We start from the raw sequence: 15,108 nt of genomic DNA, 5'->3' as shown, positions 1-15,108 counted from the left end.
TCTTTTCTTGCTGGCTAATACTTATAAACTTGAGTTACAGCATTAGGCTTTATTCACTAGAGAAGTACCTACCTATTTTGGTATTTTGTTAAGTTGCTTGAAGGTTACTGGGGTTTTTTTGTTTGTTTTTTTGTTTTTGGAGTGGGTGATGGGACATTTGGATAGAAGGGGTTTCAATGACCCATATCTAAAGTCTACTTCTGGCCAGACTGGAAATTAGTTGGACGGGTTCATTCTATTCCAGAGGTGGGCAAACTACGGCCTGCGGGACCATCCTACCCGGCCCCTGAGCTTCTGGCCCGGGAAACTCGCTCCTGAACCCTCCCCCACTGTTCCCCCTTCACTGCAGCCTCAGCTCGCTGCGCAAGCAGCGGGGCTGCAAGCTCCTGCCGCTGTGAGCAGCACGGTAAGGGGGTGGATTTCACTACACCACTCAGGGGTGTGCATTATTCACACCTCTGACAGACATAATTAAACTGACCTAATTTGCTAGCGTAGACCAGGCCTCAGTCTCTGTTCAAGAGTAGCTCCAGACTAGAATAGTAAGGGTGTTACTGGACTAAAGTGTGCTAGGGGACCCAGAGGAGGAAGCTTGCAAAGCACCTGCCTCCACTATGATAGGCTTGCGTCCATCACATTATTTCAAAAAGGTCAGGAAGCCACAATCAAGATTTTAGAATCTCTCTACCACAATCATAATATTTGTGCAAACCAGGTAGGACAATGGGAAAAAAAAACACCTGCAAGCAAAGGAACCTCAAATGGGGGTAGCCAGCTCCTACAGCTCCCTCCTTGCTGCACCAGCACAAGGAACAAGTCAGGGCAGGGAAGACGAGCGGCAGGAGTGCAATGCACTCTGGTTATCTCTATAGCCCATACACTAGTTAAAGTAACAGCTGTTAGATCAGCCTCTCCAAAACACATTCCCCGTTCTTTCCCCACTACCTGCCCCAACCAGTCTGAACCATCATGGATGACACAACATGCCACGTTGCTGCCTCTTCCTCACCCCCAGAGAGAGAGACTGAGGCTCAGTATGATTGCGTTTTAAAACAAAGAAAGACAGATCATATCTGAGTTACAAGTTACTAAAAATATTAAGAACAGGAGTATTTGTGGTACCTGAGAGACTAACAAATTTATTTGAGCATAAGCTTTTGTGAGCTACAGCCCACTTCATCGGATGCATAAAACGGAACATATAGTAAGAAGATATTTATACATACAGAGAACATGAAACAATGGATGTTACCATACACACTGATCACTCTCGTTATAGTGTGCATGGTAACATCCATTGTTTCATGTTCTCTGTATGTATAAATATCTTCTTACTATGTGTTCCATTCTGTGCATCCGATGAAGTGGGCTGTAGCCCCCGAAAGCTTATGCTCAAACAAATTTGTTAGTCTAAGGTGCCACAAGTACTCCTGTTCTTTTTGCGGATACAGACTAACACGGCTGCTACTCTGAAACCTAAAAATATTAAGCTCTTGAAGTGGGTGACCTGAGAAAGATCCTATCTCTACACTTGGACCTTCTTGGACCATGGTCTCTCCTGCCCCTCTGCAGTTCTTGCTTCCTTCCTACCCATAAAGGTAGTATAGGAGACTCCTACTGTACTTCTGCTCTGGAAGGATCTTTGAGTTGAGAGAGGTGATTACCATGGTTTCACCTACTCCTCTGTAGTCTTTTGCTCATCTGCTTGGGCTCTCTATAGCAGAGGTTCTCAAACTGTGGTCCGTGGACCACCAGTGGTCCGCAAGTTCCATTCAGGTGGTCCATGGATAGTTCCCTCTAAGGTGCATGCCTGGGTGGCCGCACACGAGAGAATGAAGAGCCACCCACCTAATTAGTGGAGCCACGCAGGTGTGGCTCCACTAATTAGGTGCCTGGAGCCTGGAGGAGACGCACATGTAAGGTGAGGAGGTAACCTTGAGGGGAATAGAGGGTAGGTGGGGTGGCAGTGGGGTGAGAATAGGGGGTGGGGGAATTTGGGATGTGCAGGGCTGCCGTGGCCAGAGAAAGAGGTGACTTTTCCCAGCTCCAGGGCTGTGGCTGCCTGGGAGCGATAGCCTTTCTTCCCAGCCTCTGCTCTGTGGCTGCTGTGGTGGAAGAGAGACCCCCCTCTTTCCCAGCCCCAGCTCAGGGGCTGCTGTGGCAGGGGAGAGAGGGCACATCCATTGCATTAGAAAGGTAAGACTACTGATATTAAAATATAAGTTGTGTGCTTCTATTTGTAGAACAAAAAAAAATTATTAAGGGGTTTTTTTATAGAGAGCTTTTATCCAATGCGCTTTATAATAGTTAGCTAATGGTACAAACAACATTTGGAAAGATCATTAAGTGGTCCACCAAGTCCCCCAGCAATTTTTAAGTGGTCCATGTAAAAAAAAGTTTGAGAACCACTGCTCTACAGCATGCCCTCAGCATGAAAGGAACTACATGGGAAAGCAGCACTTGACCCAAAGTTGGTTGCTGAAAGCAAGGGGAAAAACTAGATTCCTTCAGTAATCAACTGAAGCATTATTTTAAAAAAAACAAACATGCTACAGTAAGGCAAAAAGAAAAGCTGTAATCATTTGCCATGTTTTTCATAAAAGCCTCACTGTCACTAAGGTCTGCTTAGTACACTTACAGTATACTTAAAGAATACAAAAAAAAGAACAGGAGTACTTGTGGCACCTTAGAGACGAACAAATGTATTAGAACGAAAGCTTATGCTCTAATAAATTTGTTCGTCTCTAAGGTGCCACAAGTACTCCTTTTCTTTTTGCGAATACAGACTAACATGGCTGCTACTCTGAAACCTTAAAGAATACAGAAATAACAGAAACTTATTTCTGTTGTCATGATGATAGGTCTAAACTGACAATTTACAGAAAACAGGTATTCTTTAAAACTCAGAATTATTTCAGTCTAACCCATACAAGAAAACAGCATCAGACACAATGATTCACTAAACTAGGTAGGATTTTTTCCCCCAGGTTAAATTCTAGTAAATGGATGCTTCTAACTACCTTAATTATCAGAGACTATAAATGCAGTAACTGCATGGAGTATTAAATTCTTAACCAACAGGTTCGATTTTGCAAAATGCTTTTAGATACTTGGATGACAAGCACTAGAGAAATATTAAGTATTATTAATAATACTTATCTGTAAAGTCAAAATCTCTAGGCTGCCAGTGGTGGCATTTATAGTGACCCAAGTAGCTGTCAGAATTAATCTAACTGCTTTTTTCCCAGCTATTTGGCTACCTTCCTTGTCAAGACCGTGCCTCTTACATCAGTATGACGCTGCAAGCTTTTCACTTTAATTTTTACAGCGACTGGATCTTCATAACGCATTGGCGTGGCGCATAAGAGCAAAGCGCTGAGTTAACACTCGCCTTGAGGAGGTGCATTTGGCAAGAGCCTCAGCTTATGCCAAGGATGCAATGCACAGCACACAGCACCCCAGTCACTGATTTATAGGTCTTGCTTCACCCTTTCAGCAGTTGCAGGACCCAACCGGGCTAGTGCAAGAACCTCAATCCCAGGCCAACCTGCCAACACAAACAAGATGTCCCCTTGAGTCTGGGCCATGGAAAAGTGGCCCCAGCTCAGCTCCTGGCCTCTCCTCACACCCTTAAAATGTTATAACCCCGAGCGCCTAGGGAGCACCAGTAAACCTCAAAGCACCTTATAAAGGAGGATCCTGCTAGAGCCCAGTTCGCCCCAGAGCGAGCTATGAACACACATCCCCCCGCCCCTCACAGCGCCCTCGGAGGAGCAGCCCCTGGACCTGGAGGGTTAATTCCCCCAAGACCACGCACCGATTGAGGGAACCCAGGCGTCCTGGCTCTCACTCCGCCGCTGGGCCGCGTTGCGGGGGGATGCGAGCGGGGGGGGGGGAAGGGGTCTCTTCAATTCTCCCCCCCCCAGTCCCAGCGCGTGCCCCCCCGCCCGCCTTCAGCTCCCGGCCCCAGACACCCCCACCCCCGTTTCAGCCTCGCCCCCCTCCCCACCGCCGCTATTCGCAGGGAGGGAGAGTAGTTACGGCGGCCAGGAAACGCCGGTAAAGCAGGGACGGGGGGGTTAGGAAGATGGGGGGGGGGTCGACCAACCCAAAGCTGCGTCGGCTCCACTGGGGATGGGGAGGGGCGGACCCCAGGGCGCGGGGAGCCGGAGCTGAGGAGAATCAGCAGCGGGGCCCGCCCGGGTCGCCCCGCCCCTCATTCAGAGGCAGCTGCCCGGGGCCAGACCATCTTCTCTGCTCCCCCACAACGGTACTGACCCCTCCAGCAGGAAAGCGATTGGTTCCGCTCGCTCGGCCCGCTGCCTTGACCCCCGCCCCCACCACGCGCAGCAGCCCAACGGTACGTGGTCTAAGGGCTCGCGCGCCCCGCCACGACTCCTCTATCAAGCCGCTCGCGCTGCCCCTGAAGCCCCGCCCCCACCGGGCAGCCTGAGCCTCCTGATAGGCCTGCTGCTTGGGGAGGCGGGGCCAGAGTGCTACCATCACCTCCGCGGTAACCTTGGAAACCGGCCACACGGGGAAAGATTTAAAGGCGTCGGGCCAGCCTCTCCCTGCGCCTCAGCTTCGCACCCCCCGAGAGTGGGGAAGGCCGGGTCAGCCCAGGCACCCCTGGGCTCCAAAGTAACAGCAGGTGAGTGGTGATGTCATCGGGTGACGTCCTGCCATGACATCACAGGGCCTTGAGGTGGTGCCAGAAGAGACATCATTTTGCGCCAGAAATGGGAAACACGTGGTCGGGGCAGAGCAGGGGGAGTCAGGACTCCCGGGTTCTGGCCCCACGTCTGGGAGGCTGGAGATCAGGGTGAGGGGGAGTCAGGACTCCTGGGTTCTGGCCCCACCCCTGGGGCAGACAGGGGGTCTGAGGAGTCTGGAGATCAGGGTGAGAAGGAGTCAGGACTCCTGGGTTCTGGCCCCACCTGTGGGGCAGACAGGGGGTCTGGGGAGTCTGGAGATCAGGGTGAGAGGGAGTCAGGACTCCTGGGTTCTGTCCCCACCTCTGGGGCAGATAGGTGGTGCAATCACTAGAGCATGGGGTGATGAAGAGCCAGGACTCCCAAGTTCTTTCCCTGACTTTAGCAGGGATAGTCATTGGAGACAGAGGATCCTGGTTCCCTGTCAGTGATTTTACTCACCTGTTCTAACCCTGACACACATATAGGACTGGAACATAGCTTTTTGAAAATATATGCTGTTTAGGAGAGAGAGGAATAAACAGAAAGATGGCAGGGTAGCTTTGTACATCAACAAAGTGGTAAACTAAAGAAATAAGAAGTGGTAGTATGGTCAAAACAGAATCTATTGAGGTAAAAATCACTGTGGGGAAGTATGGTAAAAGAGGATCTGTCTGTTTGGATAGTGTTAGAGGTCTGCTATAGACCCACGGGGCAGACTTAGATATGGATAGAAATGTTTATAACAGTATTAGAAAAATACTTTTGGAAATTGTGTCATAAATGAAAACTTTAACTTCCCAGATATAGATTAGCAAACAAATGCTACTAATAGTAGTAGGGCCCAGTTGTTCTTGGAGGTGATAGATGGCAGTTTTCTTCATCAGTCACCAAAGGAACAAGAGGTGATCATAGAATCATAGAATATCAGGGTTGGAAGGGACCTCAGGAGATCATCTAGTCCAACCCCCTGCTCAAAGCAGGACCAATCTCCAACTAAATCATCCCAGCCAGGGCTTTATCAAGCCTGACCTTAAACTCAAAGGAAGGAGATTCCACCACCTCCCTAGGTAACACATTCCAGTGCTTCACCACCCTCTTAGTGAAAAAGTTTTTCCTAATATCCAACCTAAACCTCCCCCACTGCAACTTGAGACCATTAGTCCTTGTTCTGTCATCTGCTACCACTGAGAACAGTCTAGATCCATCCTCTTTGGAACCCCCTTTCAGATAGTTGAAAGCAGCTATCAAATCCCCCCTCAGTCTTCTCTTCTGCAGACTAAATAATCCCAGTTCCCTCAGCGTCTCCTCATAAGTCATGTGTTCCAGTCCCCTAATCATTTTTGTTGCCCTCCACCGGACGCTTTCCAATTTTTTCACATCCTTCCCGTAGTGTGGGGCCCAAAACTGGACACAGTACTCCAGATGAGGCCTCACCAATGTCGAATAGAGGGGAACGATCACGTCCCTCGATCTGCTGGCAATGTCCCTATTATACAGCCCAAAATGCTGTTAGCCTTCTTTGCAACAAGGGCACACTGTTCTCATATCCAGCTTCTCATCCACTGTAACCCCTAGGTCCTTTTCTGCAGAACTGCTGCCTAGCCATTAGGTCCCTAGTCTGTAGCGGTGCACGGGATTTTTCCTTCGTAAGTACAGGACTCTGCACTTGTCCTTGTTGAACCTCATCAGATTTCTTTTGGCCTAATCCTCTAATTTTTCTAGGTCCTTCTGTATCCTATGATGCAATTTTAGATTTGTTTTGTATATATAGTAAGGAAATAATAGAAGAGCTAATCATAGGAAATAACCTTGGGCTGAGTGATCACAAGTTGATTCAGTTTAAATTAAATGGAAGGATAATCAAAGTTATTACTACCTGTTAGTAAATATTCACATTTTTTCCTGCATATTAAATTCATTTGCATATTAACTATTCCCCCCAGAATCTTATACAACATTAACAAAGAGTTTGTCTGCATTCTAAGGCCCAGAGTATTGGCTCTTAACATCTGAGTGACCTATATACAGGAACTTTGTGTGATCATTTATTGGGCTGTACTGCATTATTGTGGGTTTCTCCAAGTCTGTGGGAATATAGATATCTAAAGGAAAGACCCCTCAAACGAATAAAAGTATCTACAAAAGTATTGTTATAAACAAAATTGGGTGATTAATAAGGGATACTTATTATTGAAGATGGGTTGTGAAATGGAGGAAATCCCACTGAAAAATGTTTTTAATTCATTAAGAACTGGTGATTGTCACAGCTGTCAGTAATAATGACTGGGTTAGGGATTCCTTTTTAATCATCTTTAAAAATCCATCAGTAATTAGAAAAACAAATCACACAGTAAATTAATCATGGGAAAGTATTTTCCCTCAAAAAGGAGGTTTTGTTTGTCTCACCCTACGAAAGAAAAGAGGGTTGAAAAGTTAGTTTGGGGATGAACGCTGTCAGCATTCCACAACCATCTGCAGGAATGGGCAGGTACCTGTTCTTTCTGTATAGTGCTGTATTCATCTTTGAGATTAAGAAATGTTTGCCAACAAAGGAAAAACTCTCAAGAATTTAATAAACTATGTTATTAAACAAGGGACTACTGTATTTGCACTAAAAAGCAATTAATAAAAGCAATTTTTGGAAATACGTTTGCAAGTTGTTTAAAAAGGAAGCAGAGAAACAGTACAAATATGTATCTACCCATAGGAATATTTTATTTGCCCAGGCTGCAAAGTGTAAAAAGAATTCTTGGGGTTCTGCTTGTGTGAATACATGAGAACCGGAGAACAAAGATTAAAAAGTCAGGCTGCACAAAACCAACTTCTTCCTGACAGCCAGAAAATTACTGTAAAACACTCCAAGGACAGAGAGGAAAGAGCAAAGGAAGGAGTTAAGACAACAATTGGAAGGTGTAAGTAAATGCCTCCTTGTCTTGTAATTCGCAAGAGGCAAGAAATAAAGTTGGAGGAGTTCAGGAACAAATTAGAAAGCTTAAGAGAAGCCGAGGTGGAAAAACTAGGCTAGGAATCTCAAAAACACAACACAGGAGTACAATGTCCCGTTACAGCAGTGGCAAGGCTGGAAAGTAAAATTAAATAAAAATATTGGAGGAACAGGTCAGAATGTTCAGAGGACAAACAGCCTCTAAATCCTTCTCCTCCCCTCAAGTTGTTCTTTTCCCTCTCTCAAACTTATTTTCAGCTGTGGTTGATGCAGCTGCTCCTTCTGTGCTGATCTTGCTTGCTTTTTTCTTCTCTGGGTTGTGTAATGACCAAAGAGATTCCTTACTTTCTAAACTTCTTCTTTAATGAGTACCTACTTGGCTTATGTATTCTTGTCTTATATTTATTTCTATTGCCTTAAAGCAGCCTTACAATGTAATATGTTATCTGAAAAATCATAATTGAACTATGTTATAGGATTTAAATCCAGCACCTTGTCATCTGTTGTTTTTTTTTTTAAAAAGCACTGTAATTGTAAGAAAATCATGTTTGCATTTGTGTATGTTAAGGCTGGTTTAACAGTTATTAGCCGCTGACTCTACTTTGGTTTTTAATTAAGACTAATCTTTATGTATTTTTTTTAAATGGTTAATTTTTGTTTTGTTTAAATTTAAGAGATAATAAGAACTATCAATTTTGTTAACACACAGGACAGAGCTGAATACTGATTTACATGCTCACTTCATAGTGGCTGAACTGTCTTTGTGTACATGGGCAGGGAGAGTGGGGAGTTCTTTAAGTGTTTTTTCTTTGTATCATGACACTGTCTAGTTTATCTTGTTATCTTAAATACTAGAGAAACTGTGTTAATTTAGATGATATTTATATTTTATATTTATAAGAATGTTTTGCGGTAAAAGTTTCTCTTGTCTCTACCTACCTTTTCCCCCCTCCCTCTGTTTTTAAAGAAAAGCTTACACATCTGGTTTTGCAAAGAGTTGAAGGAGAGAGGAAAGAAGAAACCCTTTAGCCATAAATTGTAAGCTTATGTCTAATGTCTGGCAGTCAGCACTGTAAAAAACAGAATACTTACTTTTTATGATGCTATTTTTAGAAATTAATAAAGCAGGTTCAAGTAAAAACAAAGTACCAAAAATGCTAAAACTAACAGTTAACAATTTTTAAATCCAAAGGTCAAACATGCAATATGATTTTCAAGCAGCAAAATTAACTTTTTGTTTTTAGTAATCCTAGCATAACTACTAAACTCTTGTCCCTTTTTTCTGCACAGCAGTGCTCACACGGTAAGAGTAAAGTAAATTGCTTTATCAGTTAAATGAATATAATTAAAGTCTCAAACAAAAAAAATACTTTTTTGAACATTTCCTGAAAGTTTTAAATAAAAGGTAAGCTGCCTAAATCAATTTGTTTAATTTTTGTTGTTGTTTAATTTTGGTTTCCTAACATGCACTGTTTTAATTTAAATTGTAATGTTTTGTCTTGTATGTGACACAACATTGGTCTTGTTCTCTCTCTCTCTCTCTCTCTCTCTGTGTCTGACATAATTATTTTGTTTTTTATGTTGGTTCTTTTTGCAACTTTATATACATCTGCCACAAAGAGTTTCACAATTGCCATTCTCTCTTCCATGGACAAGTGAAACATGCACTGTTATTTTCTAAACCATCTAGGTTCCCCCCGTACGTTAATAGTTTATGCCTTGCCATGTAGACTCAGGAGGAGCACTTCAAGCTGTTACCTGAGCTGCTAAAGCTACTACAACAGGCTGGTCTAAAGTGTAACCCAACCGTGGCACAGCTGCTAACAAGCTGTTTCCTTTTTAGAAATTATTTTGTCTAAAAACAGACACCATCTCAGTAAAAGGTAAACCTAATTTTGCATTTGCCTTTACCTATCCGTGTCCCTACCTTCTAATCCCTTACTGGCTACCATGGAAATTTTATACCTAACTTTGCTTCTCTCTCTGATCCCCTGTACCACCTTGTGAAGAAGGAACTGCAGTAATGCTGAACAGAGGAACACACAAAGGCAGTTACTGTCTTGGGGAAAACCCTGTAACCTCTGCTGCAGGTCTGGCCCTACCACACCTTTTCGTTTGCAGGTTACTACACAAGAGAGGTTTCAGAGTAGCAGCCGTGTTAGTCTGTGTTCGCAAAAAGAAAAGGAGGACTTGTGGCACCTTAGAGACTAACCAATTTATTTGAGCATAAGCTTTCGTGAGCTAAAGCTCACAGTGTAGCTCACGAAAGCTTATGCTCAAATAAATTGGTTAGTCTCTAAGGTGCCACAAGTCCTCCTTTTCTTTTTACACAAGAAAGAGCACTCTTTCCTTTTCTTGTACATCCCACCCAGCCCAGTATGCTAATCTCGCTCCTGTGTTGTATGCACTGAAACATTTTGCTTCAGTTGCCCTTCCTAACTCCACATGGGTCTGGAGTGCCCTCACAGAATTTCTTTCTTTCTGACACTCTCACAACTTAGTATCCTCCGATGGATCTCCCTTGTCTTATTCCTCTCTCCTTTCTTGCATTGCTCCCCTTCCTTCTCCTGACTTTGTTCTCAATGATAAAAGCTATAGTAAAATGACTCTGTTTCACTTTCAAAATTCTGTGGCTAATCCTCTTGCAAAATTGAAGTGCTCAAGAGAGCGAGAAATTAGACTTTTTCCACACACAATCATCAGCACTCTAACTCCTCCAGTTAATATTCCAGAAACTGTCTGTTTCAGCAGTCAGCACCACAAAGACAGTGGCTGACTTGCAGTACTACAGAAGTAAAGTGCAGCGTTAACAGACCTGTGATTAAACATGTACAAAAAATTGTCACACGATTCACCCTCACCTTATGAATCAACATTGCAACAGAATGCTGTTTGCTCATGTACAAAGGCAATGCTACCCAAACTGGTATTTTATCAGAACAAATCAGGAAGGATCTGATATATTTAGTTCATGATGTACTTTCAGGGAGCAGACCAAACAATGCAGAGATTAAAAACACTCGGCTGGTGGCCACAAATGAAAAAAGAAGTAAAAGAATACTGTGGCAAGTGATTATTTTCTGCACAGATTAAACAACAAGTAGTTAAAACAACGTTCCCCTTAGACCACAATGGTATAATTTTCAGATTAATTTTGTGGAACCGTTACCAAAGACTAAAAAGGGAAACAAGTACCTGTTGGTGGTAGTAGACCCATTCTCAAAATGGACTGAAGTTTTCCCAGTGTATGTTAGTCTGACCTCAGTAGTATGCACATTGTGAAGGAAAGAATAATTAAATTCATGGGGGTAAATAGTAAAGAGGATGTAATGTAACCTGGGTCTATCAAAGGTAGATCATGTCAGACTAACCTGATTTCCTTCTGTGAGGAAAGTAATGGATTTTTTTTTTCTAGACAGGGGAAATAAAGCAGATTTAATACACTTGACTTCAGTAAAGAAATTGACACAGTAGCACGTAGGAAATTATTAAGGAAAATGGGGATCAGTAAGAATAAGATGGATAACGAACTAGCTAAAGGGGAGAAGGCAACAGGTTGTTCTGACAGACGAATGATCAGACTGAAGGAAGATTACTCAAGGATAGGTCTCGGGGCCAATTATTCAATATTTTTGTTAAGGAACTTGGCACAACAAGTAGGAGTGTGCTAATAACATTTGCTGGTGATACAAAGATGGGAGGCATTGTCAACACCGAGGAGAATTGGCATATTATACAGGAATATCTGGATGATTTGAAGTTTCGATTGACAGAAATGGGATGAAATTCAATAGGTCTAACATGTAAGGTCATGCACTTAGGATCTAACAACAAGAATTTATTCTATAAGCTGGGGGCTCATCAGCTGGAAGTGACAGAGGAAGAGAGAGACCATTGTGTGTAGATCAATCACAGGATGACTACGACCCACCAATTCGACGGGGCTGTGAAAAAGCCAAACATGATCCGCGTATGCATCAAGCAAGTCGTTTCCAGTGGGGAGAGAGAGAAGTATTAATGCCATTGTAGACGATACTGATAAGACCTCCTTTGGAATACTGTGTACACACCTCGTCGCCCATATTCAAGCAAGATGAATTTACACTGGAATAGGTGCAGAGAAGAGCTACTAGGATAATCAGAGAATGGAGGGCTCATCTGACGAGATGAGATGGAAAGAGTTTGGACTCTTTAGTCTAGCAAAAAGAAGGCTCAGAGGGGATATAATTGCTCTCTCTGAATACATCAGCAGTATATACCAGGGAGCATGGAAGAGCTATTTAAGCTAAAGGACAATGTTGGCAAAAGAACTGACCATGAACAAATGCAGGCTGGAAATTAAAAGAAGGTTTCCAGTCATTAGAGGGGTGAGGTTCTGGAACAGCCTCCCAATAGGAGTTGCGGGGACAAACAACTTAATTAGTTTTAAGAGAGTTGGACAAATTTAGGAGTAAAAAGAAAAGGAGTACTTGTGGCACCTTAGAGACTAACCAATTTATTTGAGCATGAGCTGTGAGCTGTAGCTCACGAAAGCTCATGCTCAAATAAATTGGTTAGTCTCTAAGGTGCCACAAGTACTCCTTTTCTTTTTGCGAATACAGACTAACACGGCTGTTACTCTGAAATTTAGGAGTGTGATTGTATGACAGGGTTGCTTGTGCTGGTAGGAGGCAGGGCTCAGCAGCTCTGGGTCTCACTTCTGGTTCATGTCTCATGTTCCTAAAAGCTTATGCTTCAGGGGTTTCAGCCAGCCACCTTCAGGAGTCAGGCAGGGATTTTCCCTTAACTCTCAATGTATTTATTTTTATCTCTTTCCTCCGAAACATCAGAGATGGCCATGCCTGGAGATGCGACATTGGCAGGATCATCAAGGGCTCTGAGGTGGCAGCAAACACTTCTCTCTTTCTCTCTCTCTCAGGTGCTTGGCTGGCTGATTCTTGCTCACATCCTCGGGGTCTAACCAATTGCCATATGTGAGGTTAGGAAGGAATTTTCCACCAGGTCAGGCAGTGACTTGGTTTTTTCACCTTCCTCTGCAGCATGTGCAGCCAGGTCAACTTGCCAGGATTATTTGGGTACATCTCACTTAATCATCTCATTTAATTCCTGCAATGGTGGGGGCCTGAGGCACTGGTGCACCTTGGTCTCTCCTATTCTCTGCCTGTGGCATATAATAGTCTAGTCTCCTGTGGGCTGTAATACTTTGGTCTCGTTTTGGTTGTTGGGGTTAGTGGGGGAGTGCTGGGTGCTGTTGGTGGCCTGTGATATACAGGGGGACAGACTCTTTCGTCTTGTGGTCCCTTCTGGCTTTAAATTCTATATGATTGGAGCCAAGAAATAAGGGTCAAGTGTTTACAAAAGCATTAGTGCCCACCCACTCCTAAAATTGAAAACTAAGCCATGCTGCAGGCACAGAGTGCTTTCAGGTAGCAAAGTCACACTGGAATGTCTGTATAAAGGAAGAGGTACCATTCAGAGTTTCAAAGAGGGATATCCATGTACACATGTTCAAGAACAGCCTGCAGCCTTGCCTGTGATGAAACGGGTGTATAACTGGCCTGCTGAACTGGATGCAATGGATATTCTTTAAGAATCTGATGAGGTTTTTAATGGCTGGGATTTATTATGGCATAATACAGTATATCCCATTCACATAAAATCCAGTTTGCTGCCAAAATACATGCACTACATAAAGTCCCAGTAGCAATGGGACTATGATATTCCCCAGGACGTGACCTGAAGGGCTGGACTGCTGTGTCCCCTTCGCTCTCCAGCCTGTGATGCTTTTTACACTGCTTTGCTGGTGAACAGCAACCTCTCCAGGCTCTATGTACACACACAGAGCCACCAGCATGTAAAATTACTCCTAGCTAGATACATAAATGCTATGCCCAGCCATCCATGAATTGGACTGGGTGACACCTCTATATACCTCAGCCCCAGCCTTGCTCCCCAGAAACGTTCATCTTGTACTGCTCAGTAGCCCACTAGATAGATAGTTTGTCATTCCAACACCGGGTAATAATTATGCACCAGGCTTGTTGACCTAAGTAGAGATTCTCAAACACTTCAACCAAAACTCACTGGTTTAGATAAAACAATAAAACAAGTTTACTAAATAGACAAAGATAGATTTTAAGTGATTACAAGTATAGATGCCTATAAGTCAGAATTGGTTACAAAAGAAATAAAAGGATAAATGTGTAGCTAATTCTTCAACGTTACCAAGGCTCATAGGTTTAAAAGCAAAAAAGGAGTTTCTCTCTCCAAAAGCCTACAGCAGTCAGTACTGGCTGTAAAACGTCCAGGCCAAGACCACTCCCCCAGTTCAATTATGCATCTTTTGTCATTTAAGCAATCTCACTGCCATGAGTAGTGATGAAGGGCGAGAGGTCATGTGGAGGTCACGGTCTCATTTTTATACCCTCCTCCTTTCCCTGAGAATTGCCCCCCACTGGGGGGCAGACAAACAGTCTCTCATGTATGTGAGGTTTGAAGCATTTCTGGGATGAAATGGAAATTACCCCATGGCTGATGAATATCCAATTAAACAGGTAATGGCGCCTTAGCACCTTGCTGGCATATTAGGGTGTCTTTGTCTCTGAGACATTGGTTTGTGGGTGTTACTGAAATATGTTGTAATTCTGAGTAACAGTCATACAGTAAAATCTCAGTTTTACACACACTGTTATACACATCTTAACAGACAGTGATGTTCAGCAGATTGAGTTTTCAGATGTTGCCTAACAAAGCATACTTTGTACAAAATATATAACTATATACAAGTGGTGAACATGGGGCACAGGGTGTCAGAAATGGGTGTATAACTGCCGTGCTAAACAGTATGCAACTGATATTCTTTAAGAACTTGAGGTTTTTAATGGCTGGGATTTATTATTGCATAACATGCCACTCACATAAATTCCAGTGTGCTGCCAAAATACAAAAACACACTACATAAAGTCCTGTTAGCAATGAGAGAATGTAAATGCTGAATTTCAGTGGATCATAAGATTAGATGTTTTTGAGCAAAATCAGACCCCAACTGACTTGACTGACTCAGCATGGATTCACCAAGGGAAGGTCATGCCTGACTAAGCTAATCGCCTTCTATGATGAGATTACTGGTTCTGTGGATGAAGGGAAAGCAGTGGATGTATTGTTTCTTGACTTTAGCAAAGCTTTTGACATGGTCTCCCACAGTATTCTTGTCAGCAAGTTAAAGAAGTATGGGCTGGATGAATGCACTATAAGGTGGGTAGAAAGTTGGCTAGATTGTCTGGCTCAAGGGGTAGTGATCAATGGCTCCATGTCTAGATGGCAGCCGGTATCAAGTGGAGTGCCCCAAGGGTCGGTCCTGGGGCCGGTTTTGTTCAATATCTTCATAAATGATCTGGAGGATGGTGTGGATTGCACTCTCAGCAAATTTGCGGATGATACTAAACTAGGAGGAGTGGTAGATACGGTGGC

This window comes from Eretmochelys imbricata, chromosome 3 (genome assembly GCF_965152235.1).
Source record: "Eretmochelys imbricata isolate rEreImb1 chromosome 3, rEreImb1.hap1, whole genome shotgun sequence".
NCBI classification, from domain to species: Eukaryota; Metazoa; Chordata; order Testudines; family Cheloniidae; genus Eretmochelys; species Eretmochelys imbricata.
This window is presented reverse-complemented; position numbering follows the sequence as displayed.